Here is a 9,058-nt window from a genome sequence, read left to right on the forward strand (position 1 = left end):
GCCTTCCAAAGGTCAAGATAGAGTCTGATGTCAGATGCTGGGGAAGAGGAGCCCGCTGTGGGATACTATCCACAGGGGGCTGGTGGACAACAGAGGAATTAAAAATGCATATCAGCTCCCTGGTACTGTTGGCGGGCTCCTTTGCGATCAAGAAGTTGCACCAAACAAAGTGAGTTGCTACATTTTATTAAGGGTGGACGACGTTTCAGCTTTCTATTATATCAACAAATTGGGCGGCACGAAATTGTGAACGTTTGTAGAGATAGCCAAGGTGTTATGGCGCTTCTGCCTTCAGCAAAGCATTTTAGTGATAGAGGAACATCTGGACACGCCGCCAGAAGACAGTGGGTGCTTGGAATTCCAGGCATCTGATGGACTTCAGCGACTGGATGTTGGATGCCGAAATTTTCCAGGGGCTCCATTACCACTGAGGTCCATGTCTCATGGACGTGTGTGCATCAAGATTGAATCAACAACTGAAAGAATTTTTCAGATGGAGGCTGGATCCAGACGCCCTAGCGACACATTGGGGGGAATGTTATGCTTTCCTTCCATTGATGAGGATTCTGAGGGTATTCTCTGAGGAGGCAGGGTTAATTCTGGTGACAACTGCTTGGAAGACTTCGGTATCTTTCCCATTCCTTTTACAGCTGTCCTGCGACTCGCTAGTTATTCTTCCCCTTTGTCCGATGTTGCTCCAGGACCCATTAGGCTCTATCCCATCCACTGGCGCAGTCCATTCGTCTGTGGCTTGGAGAATTTCAGGACTAGATTGCAAGTGGCAGGACATTCTGAACAGTCTTCTGTCTTCATCCAGTGTGCCCAGAAGATATCCTTCAGCCTAGTCTAGATGGTTAACTTGGTGTGTCCAGTGGAAGCACCTATAACCATGGTGGTAAATTTCCAACCTGAACTGGCGACTTGTGGTCTCCCTTATCAGACTGTTAGCACCTCTCAGTCTGTCGTTTCTGCCGGAGGAGGGTCATCGGTGGGGAAAATCCTTCAGTCAGTAAACTGTTAAGGGTAATTAGATTTCCTATCCCTCTTGACCACGATGTTAATTTATGTGGGATGGGTACGTGGTTTTAAAGTTCTTGGATGAATTGACTGACAACTCTGATCTTTCAGGCAAACAAGTACTGGCCGAGTTGACCATGTTGTTATGTCTCATCTCATGCCAGAAGGGGTAGACTGTTCAAAAATTGGATATTACAAGTGGAGTGATTTTTTACGTGTCTGAACTTATTAAGACTAATATCTGAACTATTGAATATCCTGCATTTCCTAGAAACTAGAATTTGTGTGTGGTTGGTTGTCTCAAGTAATATATGAAGATATTGCCAGAACGAATAGACCGGATTCTGCAGGGCAGCTGCTGATTGCATTTCAGAGACCCTTTGACCCGTCTCTTCCACCAGGTTGCCAGATGGCAGAAGTGGCTGCCTTTGGACTCTGGAATAGATGTTTCTGTGTTTGGAGCTCCTTCAGTGCCAGGAGCTACAGCTTCTTTAGGTTCACGGTTGTAAGAGATCACAAAAGCGGCAGATTTGTCTGCAGAGTCTACTTTTTGTACCTTTTATCATGAGGCTTCTGAAATAGTTGGACAGCTTTGAGCAAGCATAATCTCAGCCTCTGGTCCCGACATAAAATGAAAAACCTTTTAACTATTGTGTCAAGAACTTTAAGTTCTATTAAGGACATGGAGGCGAGGATTATCCCACTTCATAAGGTACATTTTATATATTATGTAGTGTATTTTGTCCTCTTGATTGTGTTTGCACACTTGCTGTTGACGCTTAGTAATATTTTGCTCCCTTGCTTTGTCTTCGGGACACAGAGTTTACCAAATGTTTTTCTTTTCTATCTGGAGAACAGAAGCAAGAGTGAGCAGTCCTACTTCTGGTGGATTCGGACTTTGTGGAATGCAATTCTGTTCATCTGTGTGACATTTTATACAACTAAGGCAGTGTTCCAGGTTAGACAAAGAAGGTAATCCCATCTAGGACCCGGATATTGTGGATGAATTGTTTGAAACTGAGCATACTCAAAGACGAGGCAGTAAGATGGTGCTGGCCATACCTGAGCATAATGGGTAGTGATTTGTGGACTGTGGTTACTGACATCATGGGAAATGTAGTTTTTAAGTTTACTGTTGATTGGTTACTGTGCAAATTCAGTAAAAGAAACAGAAGCATTATTCCCACCAATATGTGCTTAATAAAAATTTTAATTCTTGACGTGATAGCTCAAAAAAATATTCTCTCAACAATTATATACAGATACATAAACATTAGGCCTGGGCGGTGAACTCCGCTCCGTTCATGGACTTTGTGGAGTTTTCCGCACTTCACAGAGCACTCGGAGTTCTGAAAAACATTTCCTTGCTCGAGCTCACCAACGTTAAATTTAAGAGCCTGAGCAAGGCAAATCCAGCACTAGACCATCTCCCAGCCAGATTTCTCAATGCAGGGTCTCGGGGATGGGCACCAGCACTCGTGTTGAGAAACCTTCCATTCGCGATGAGGAAGCTGCCGCTCTAGTAGAACTTCTACTCAAGCGGCGGAAAGACGCAGTGCCCTCTTGCACTGTGTGTGGTGCCGTTCACACTGATTTTACTGCGGGACAAACATCTGGCGCAAAACAATCAGTGTGAAAGGCGCAACGTATTGCACTCCACCACTTGCGGATCTCCACATAGCTCGGTGGAGATTTTGTCACTTCTCAGAGTCCTGCATAGCAGAACTCGACGAACTCCGCCTGGGCCAAATATACATTAGGCAATACAACAATAAAAATGTAAAATGTAGACACGGACATCCCTGGGAGGATCTGCAATGAAATCCTCACTTACATCAGCACAATGAAAGTAAATAAGTGAAGCGGCCGCCAATCCCTTGCACCGCAGCTACCACCAGTGTGTAAATAAGTTATGCCTACAAAAAAAATAAAAATAAAGGCCTAGAAGTTCATTTGCTTCAAAGAAATTGGATTTCCCAAGGGGAGGCACTTGCACTATCCTGACACTTCTTTATGCGGATGACGCAGTCCTATTACCAGCCCCTGGATACCCTCAGGGTGAGAAGCCGTACTCTACAAATCTGAGAATTATTATGAATATTATTAACTAGGACAGCAATTAGCCTTCAAAAAGCCCTGGATACCTTTGTGGAGTTTGTCATCCCTAGATTTGCAGATCAATCAGCAGAAGTCATTTGTAATGCTCTGTGGGACAAGGAAATGTAAAACTGTTATCATTGAGGGACCTCCAGTTGCCAAAGTAGAGAGTTTTTAGGTCGAGACTAGAGTCAGCGCACAAGAGCAGCTCTGGGGATGATCTGTGGTAGTTCAGTTCAGGAGAGAAGCCCCGCCCATATTTGTCATTGGCTTGTGTCTTCGTCCTTTGTAAATGAGGTCTTCTGATTCATTATGAGGCTTGTTAGTCCCTCCTTAGTATGGCCATGTTGTCATTTGTAACCTCCCATGGCTACTGGCCCCTTTACATGGTTGTTACATATATGTGTACTTTTTTATTTATTGTGTTTCTTCTACATTAGGCAACATGACCTGCTTGCTTACATTCAGCAGGCCATGCCCGCTTTCACTTTTGCAGCAACCAGCCTGGCCCGCCGCTCTTTCCTGGACTTGGAGCTGGAGCTGTAGCCTCTGAAGACAGGCAGGAGTCGCGGCTGCAGGCGGGCAGGATCAGGCCGCACTACTGCAACACTTTGCCCGGATCTCTCCTGTTTTCTTTCCCTGGCTCTGGCTGGGGGCTCGGGCTAGCCTCACAGGCCGGTGCCTGGGTTGCGTGCAATGGTAAGCTGTGGCATAAAAGTGACTGTGTGCTTCGGGAGGACCTGGGGGGTGGTGCCCTGCGGGGATGGTAACCTACAGGTCTCTAGCCTCATCCAGCAGGCGGTGACCCACTACAGGAAGGCCATTGCGAAGGTGAGTCCGGGAGCGCTGGGGAGTACAACATGGCGCTGCCCGGGGGTGGGTGAGGGAGAGGGCCGGCAGATCACTTTGGGGAGGGCAGCGAAGCCCCAGGACATGCACGCTGCTACTGTCCTGGTATTCAAGGAGGGGCAGGGGCGCTTGGAAGCCCCCACAATGTTTACTTTATGATAGAGGTCAACAAAAACACACAATAAAAGGTCAATACTGTTGATCAGTATTTGATAAGACTTTAGAATAATGTTAATTTATTTTTCCCGTAGAGCACATATGCAACACGATACAGGATCCCAGTATATTTATGCTTCGAATCTACATGTGCACTTTATGTGCCAGTTAATCTGCTCACACTGGCAAGCAGTGGGTTATCAGGGACAAGATGTCATGAAAGATGTTGAAAACCTACAAAATTGCTTGCTTGTTGGTATTCACAAATGTTTGCAAGGAACATTCCCACCTTCTATGTGACAGTAGAAATGCGCGCCCGGGGGCTGACAATTCATGGTTGCAGTGTTTAAAAGTTAATATTCTAACTGCGATCATGAGTGTAATGGGGCAGTGTCAAAGGCATGGCTACAAACATCACAACATCCTGTAAATATCGTGCAGACCTCTCATCTACATGTAACTGGAGATAAAATATTTCTTCCAACTACACACTTAAGGATCATATCTTATGTGATTTCTAAAGAATAGACGGTTGACATTCAAAGGGAATATTTTAGGGGATTGCTAAAGAATAGATTGTTGACCTTGAAAGGCATCCTCAATATGGGTGAAGGTAGTCATTTCCGTTCACCTGTCACAGTTTGTTCGGCTGTCGGGCCTCTGCTGTGAGAGATATCGTAGCAGGATCGGAATTTGTGACCTAGTGGTAAGGCAAACATCTCTGCTCTTTGTGCATAGCCCAACTAATCTGTCTCTCTATGATTGGAGCCTGAGGCCGATATGCAGAGGCGATGGAATTACGTGGCAGGAGAGCACCACACTATGCGGCGGTGTTGAGTAAATTATGCAGCAAGAAAAGGCGAATTATGGTGCATCATTATTTCCTCATTTTTAGATCGAGCCTAGGCAGCGCATGCGCTTCTCTGCGGCATGCTGTATTGGGGCATGGAATTGAAGCCCTGTCCATATTTGTCATTGGCTTGTGTCATTGCCCTTCGTAAATGCTGGCTTCTGATTCGTTAATAGGCTTGTTAGTCCCTCCTTAGTACGACCTTGTCTTCATTTGTAACCTTTCAGGAGAACTTGCCCTTTTACTTTGGTTGTTACACAGTACGTCTTTTTTTAGTCTGTAAGCACTATTTTCTTTAATGAGTTTCTCCTACTGCAGGCACAACATGCTTTCCTGCAATATTCAGTGTGCCACGCACGCTTTCACTTTCCAAGCAGCCCGGGACAATGGCTGCTGCTTCTTTGAAATGAAATAGGTCTTGCATTTACAAGAGTTTGAGCTATTGGCATCATAAATGACAATGTCTTTTATTTCTGTGTTAATTAGCAAAACAAATAAATAAAATTCATTGTCATTTACGATGCCAATAGCTTAAACCCTAGCGAATGTGAGACCTATTGCATTGCAAATGCTTGTTGTTATTTGGGGTTGCCTTTCAATCGACAAGTTGTGTGATAACTCTAGACTCAAAACAGCAGAGAACAGTTTTCTCCAAAGACTCTTGATGATGCCACAGGGCGCACCAATTTTATTCTGTCACTAGGGAGTGGGCTTACATTTTGTGTGCCATAGCCTGGGTCTGGCCACACTGTTATTATGGTTAAGAATTTAGCAAACTCCGGCGCTAGGATTCTCTAAATGCATTCTTCAGAGATGCCTGACCTTGGATAATTCTGGTTATTCCTTAACTAGGGTATTTTAAGCACTCTTTTAGTAGGCTGGGAGCTTTAGAGCTTTTTAATAACCCCAACCAATTTGCCCGCTCAGCTAGAGATCCGATAAAGCGGGCATTTTACAACTAGGCGCAGCGCGTATGCGCAGCAGCAAGCCGCTCAGCTTCCCTCTCTGGCAAATTACCTTGTTTTAACATCTGGCAACAAGCTGGAATTTTACTTCTCTTGTATTGAAAGGTCCAAACTAGGTTTTATTTGAGCAGGCTTCGATTGTGGTCCCTGCATTTTCTCTTTGCTTTCCCACATCAAGGGGCTTGGTTTGAGAACCTTCCTCCTGCCCTTAGTTACGGCAACGTTTCAAAAAGACAAGGGAACCCGCAAGGTAGGAAGGACCCTGGGTATCAGCTAATTATTGAGAACAGTGGGTCCTTCAATGAATTATACTAACAAACAATAAATATAGACCAGAATCAGTGCTATATTGGTTCATTCATGTCCAGCCGGACATGGTATGATTTAATAGATACAAACAATCAGTGCTAAAGTTCGAGACATAGAGTAGGACACAATCCTGTATCCTTCAAGGTTCAAAACAAAGAGACAATAACACTTACACAAAACATTTTCAGGCACGAAAAAGAGCTTATCGCCAATACATGAATCATGAGGGCAAGCTTTGTAAAGACGTAGACAAAAATTCACAAGTTTTAACGAATGTGTTTAACATGCAATCAGTCTAAAAGAGTCGACAACGTTTCGATCTATAACGAGGTACATAGATCATCATCAGGACGGAAATTTACATACGCCTGAAAATTAACAATGCCTTGAGGGTGAATACGAGGGCTGATGTCGCCAAGGTCTAGGGATTCCAGGCGGAATTGCTATAAGGATACCGCTCGGTCACTACACAATGATTGAGGATTAACAGGATTCCAATTGGTCATGACTGCATGAGTTGGACGGGTCGGGGGTTAAGATAAGCCGGCCACGAGGGAATCGTGAGATGTGCGCTGGACCGCTAATGCCCGGATCGGCTGGTTGAGGAGCGGAAGGTTGGCTGCCAGGATCGGGAAAGCACATCACCCTTTCTGCTTTTCTGAGCACTTTATAAATCAGTGAGAACTCGTTTGTTTATTTCCTCATGGTTTTAATTCTTTTCAGGGAGGTTTTAGATTTCTGCAGCACCTCGACGCACCTGAGATTTGCTTTTCTGAGATCAGTTTCATTAGAGGGTCACTTATAATTAGGAAAAGATACTGCTAATGGTTGGGCTTTGGTCTTGGTCGTGGGATTTAAGTTATCGACATTTTATTCCATGTTTATATTTGTTGAGATCTTGAATGTGTTTATGTATGTGTTTTATTAAATGGATTTTGAGTCTAATAGGCTGGTAACTTGTACTTTTATGGCCTATGTAAGCAGAATAAAGTTTTATGTCTGGCTGATATGCCGTAATTGTGCAAACGCAGCTGTTACAATCTTGTGACGCACTGACTTGCTCTTGACAATAATCCAGTATCACAGCTTCAGCTGAGGCCCCCAATTCCTGGTCTCATCATTCACTTAGCACCCAGGGCGTCTCATCATTGCACACACATACATGCCACCATTACCACTTAGTACATTCCTGGAGACACACATGTCACTGCAGATCCAGGGCTTGCCACCAGCCACAGCAAGCTCCAGCACATGCCCAAATGTGGTTGTTGATCTGGGCACTGGAGTCTGAGTGACCCCAGAGCAGCCCCGCACAAAGCCTAGCACCAGGCATCAGTCTGTCTTTTGCTGCATGGTCACATGCAGTGTGGCTAAAATGAGGGAGAGCTCAGTGGGCCCTAAAAGGAACTCATCACACATGGTCACTGATGACCACAGGTGGATGTTGTGGGGGACACAGCGTTCACCAGGATGCTTCATGACTCCATACACTAGCGATGTTGCTTCGATATAATGGTTTGGAGGCAAGCCTTGTGCGCTCACAGATGGCACAGAGTCCAGAGTAATCATCTATTTTAAACCAACCAATACGCTCAGTGAAGGAGAAGGTCCAAGAGACAAAGGTGTTCCCAAAGCAATTACACTATTAAACGTCAAAAGTTGTCTTTGGAAACATCAACAGTGCAAATTGTACTTGTAACGCTTGCACTACTCTAATAAACACAGTGATGGAGCGAACTACACACTGCAATGCCTCCCATCTGAGGGGCTGGTGGTGGGAGGGCTGCAGGGGGGCATAAGTTCCTACCCACCCTCTTCCGGGACAGAGTAATCACCAAGATGGAAAACAGACACTCTGAACGCACTGATGAGTTTGAAGTACCTCCCGTCTCATCGCCACATGAAACAGGCAGGCAGATTAGTTTATTAGCAAAGTTTTATTGCATAAAATAAGACATTCTTGGCAAACAGCTCACTGCGGCAGTGTCCTTTGTCTAGTTGTCAATCTCACCCCTCACATTAGAACAGGACAACAACTGACCTCACAAAACACACAACAGCATGCGATGAAATACTCCTTACAATGTCTTCACCAGACAATCTGCTTTGTTTTGTAATGTATGTGAAAGTTAGTTTTTGGGTATTTAATTCTCACCAGAATAGCGGCCAACTTCTACTATATGGTTTGCTTTGCCCAGGCCTTGACCCATTCTGGTCCGAGGTGGAATCTGAGCTCACACAGGCCTTGGGTTGGCAGGTTCCACACGATCCCTTACGTCTTCTCTTGGGTGTATTTGATGGTTTGCACGGCTCTAGAGCAGACAAACATTTTCTGTGAACGGCGGTCGCTGTGGCTAAATGAGATATTGCAGCGGCCTGGGCCCAGCCCAACCCCCCTACCTTGCGAAAGTGGTGCTGGGGGGGGGGGGTGGATTGCTGCGCGGCGCAGGAGGAACCCCTCTTTGAGACACATGGTTGTCCCGCGAGGTTCAATAGGATTTGGGGCAAATGGCTGAACCTACTGTTTTAAATTGCCAGCTTTGGCTCTCCGTGTTACGGGGTGCTGCTTTCCAGCTTGGGTGGCTTGCGTAAATACTCCTACCCACATAGTGGGGTTTTTTACTGTCTGTTGGAGATGGAATTGGCTTTACTGTGTAAGATGTATGCTGTCTTTTTGTTTGTTTGTTTTTCAAAATGATAATAAAATTGATTATCAAAAAAAATTCTCACCAGAATGAACCATCTCAAAACATTGTGAATTGTGTAGCAGTCTCGGCAGTTGAAACTGCAGAATTATATGGGTGGTGACACCTTT

This window comes from Lissotriton helveticus, chromosome 1_1 (assembly GCF_964261635.1).
Source record: "Lissotriton helveticus chromosome 1_1, aLisHel1.1, whole genome shotgun sequence".
Taxonomy (NCBI): domain Eukaryota; kingdom Metazoa; phylum Chordata; class Amphibia; order Caudata; family Salamandridae; genus Lissotriton; species Lissotriton helveticus.